Genomic DNA, 3,676 nt, shown 5'->3' on the forward strand with positions numbered 1-3,676 from the left:
CATATACATAATTAAGGGATCAGCAAATATTTGCTTCACCATATACCGAAGTTCAGAAATAGCAGCTAAAAAAGCTCGGAATCCCACATTTATTAATTAATAAATTGATAATCCTTTACCCTTTTAATTTGTAATAATTATATATATACATATATACGACGGGCTTCTTTCAGGTTCCGTCTACCAAATCCACTCATAAGGCATTGTTCGGCGCGAGGTTATAGTAGAAGACACTTGCCCAAAGTGCTACGCAGTGGGACTGAACCCGGAACTATGTGGTTCGTAAGCAAGCTTATCACACTGCCACTCCTACGCCTACTTATATATATTTATAATGCGAAGTGTATGCATGTTTATAATTAATCTTAATAAACAAAAGTTATTAATAGGTGCAACTTCAGTGAATAAATCAATTCAGTGATATACACGTTCAATAATATGAATAAATGTTTTAAACTACAATAAAAACATGTAAAGAAATAAAAGATTTTATCGAACATGATGCTGTTATTTTATCTCTCTTATCTCTGTTTTATCAGTAGAGCAACTCTAATTGTTTAGTATTATGCTAACAAACAATCAAATCATAAGCTTCTGCTATATTTGATAAACAGTGTATCCAGCAGGATATTTATTATACAATCTGCCCTTTAGGTTAAAAATCAGGAAGGTCAAATTTGAATAAGATTTTACGGCAGTGTTCCAGCAGCGAATTGACAACGTAAAGATTATGTCGAAGGCTCATCACCACATAGTATTTTATGTTCTGGATTGATCAAAGCATATCCGCACCTAGATATTGTTCAAAAAAAAATTGCGATTCCTACTAATTAACAACCAATCACAGTACAAGGACAATTTCTTGACACGAATCACATTAAATAGCCATCCATTATTCCAACCCGCTACGTGCTGACGTGCTAACTTTTAATCTATAAGAATAATTGCCGGCATGGACCATTCGTTTATGACATCTTTATGCTCTTCAACGCCCTCAATAACACATTAGCTATCATCTCTTCTCAGCATATCCTGTGTGAACGTAACAACTTGCATGGATGAATTCCTGTGTATCTAATGTTGATCAGTCTAACGTTATATTAGTTGAGATTATTCTTCGGACATTTAACCTAACATGCATAAATCACTGGATGATTCCTGATCAAACCACACACAGAAACATGCAGCAATCCATGTACACACACACACATACACACACACACACAAACACACATACGTATATACATACGTACGATGTCGGTCGAATTAGTCTCGTGCTATTCAGTGTTTCATCAGTAAGTGTACAGAATATTCAAGTATGCTATATGCTATATGTTATGAAACTAACCTGAAGGTCCTGTACATCTATACCTAAAAACTCTGACTGATTCAACCGAAGATGTTTTGTCAATCACTACAATAAGACGGAATACACTTACTACAGTTAAACATATATGTATGTATATACGTGCGTGTGTGTGTATGTATATATATACATACACACACCCACACACACAGTTTTTGTGATACTTTTGGTGCTTTTCAATGAAGTATATAACTCTACTTCTGATATTCGAGTACGATGTGTGTGTGTGTATGTATGTGTGTGTATGTATATATATTACGGAGATGTACTTGCATAGCAAGTAACATGATCTGAGATTGTGCGCTGGAACGACAACAATTGCAGCATGGACGGTGTTCATAAGCCATTTAAGAAACACTCAAAAAGCGTTATTTTCATTTCAACATTTAAATTTAATTTGCCAAAACATTTTCGTCTCTTTGAGACCACGACCTGTTCTCTGACAAAATTCCATGCTGCATCTCTGTATACGCTGTTTATACGTCCGCTGATATTCGTTGACGCTGCATGGAAGACGACGCCACCAAAGAAGAATAAAACACACTCAATGTCGGAAAACGGATGAGGAGGTGGGCTGAAACCGGACGTGGTTCCTTCTGATGATGTCCTTATCAACTGGATCCTATAAAGGAGTTGTTGAGTTAGCGAGCCACGAAACGTGGTTGGAATTCCTCAAAGTACATCTAAATTACACAAAGTGAAAACTCCAAGAGATGATCCAGTAATGTGGTCGGTACGCGCATACTAGAAACAACATCCCATCGCTCAAATGCTATTCTAATGTCTTGAGAAAATAAAAGATACACTGCATAATATATTTTCATCTATAGTTCTTGAAATTTGAACCTGAGCAATGTAGCCCCAAGAAGAACGCCGTCTAAAGTAGATTTTAAATGTTTGGATAATATATAATATTATGGATAGGCAAACAATAAACATTATTTAAAGTCAATTAAGATATTAGGCAACACAAATGCTACTTTTGAATCAATGCGTATACCTACATAGTATTACTTCGCTGCTAAAACAAAGAGCCCCCACTGTAAACGAGAACTTTCATCAAATAATTAAATGTGATTATGTTTGTATTAAGAAGTTGACTAACTAAATGTTTTAATACATCATTATAGAAATAATTAACCTCGCTTAAATTCTATTCTTTCATGAAAGACTTTCATGCACATATGATTCGAAATTCATGTAATGAAATTCATACATACATAAATATTTACACACACACACACACGCACACACACACACACACACACACACACACACACACACACACACACACACGTCAACGTTTGCTTTTAGGATCTTTAATATTTGCGTTTTAATGTTTAATGTTTGTTATTATATAAAAACAGTTCAACTCTCAGTTCAAGGATTTCTCAACGCGTTTCTCTAGAATGTAGTTATTAGGTTTCACAAAAATCAATGTTAACAGTAACTTCTAATATTTGGTTGTGCTCACTGTCTGATGACGCCGACTAAACCGAAAATTCGAAGTTGCTGTCAACCTATTCATTGTAAATATTAATAAACACACACGCAAACGCAAAAAAGTATACATAACAAAATTATTAATAACGAAACTTATTTCATCGACCAAAACTATCACATGATATTTTTAATTGAATATCAACAATATATCAGAAAATTATTTGAGCCACTACGTATAGTAAGAGTGAACAATTTGTCTTCTAAAGTTTCAAAAATCAATCAATAAAATCGCCTGCGTAATTTCTTTTTTTTTTTATGAATATGCAATGATTTTTATTTCATATAATTCCTGAGTACTTTGGTTTGATCGAATACTCCGTATTTTGCATAATTGGATTCCAACCTAGAGTTGTTGACTTAGAATTCTGTCAATAAGTTGTTAATAAAAGACATATATCAAGTATAGTTTATCAATGACTAAAAGTAGTTATCGGTTATCAATACTCAACAATTACAATAGAAGAAACATTTCAACACAGAAAAAACACACGGATAGCAAATAATAATAATAATAATAATAATAATAATAATAATAATAATCATAATAATAATAATAATAATAATAATAACAATAATAATAATAAATAAAATAAAATAAAGTATCTAAGATATATGTAAAAAAAAAATCTACAACAAATGTACAACAAATAAACTTCAGAGTCAGGTATTGAAACGTCTGGGTTCTGACTAGATGAAAATGTCATGCAATTTCAGTGAAAACAAATTTTTCATTGATATATTGTCAATATATTCATTGCTTGTTGACATCTTCATAGGTTGTATATACAAACATATAAAAAGCTGATC

Source organism: Octopus bimaculoides, chromosome 8, assembly GCF_001194135.2.
Source record: "Octopus bimaculoides isolate UCB-OBI-ISO-001 chromosome 8, ASM119413v2, whole genome shotgun sequence".
NCBI classification, from domain to species: domain Eukaryota; kingdom Metazoa; phylum Mollusca; class Cephalopoda; order Octopoda; family Octopodidae; genus Octopus; species Octopus bimaculoides.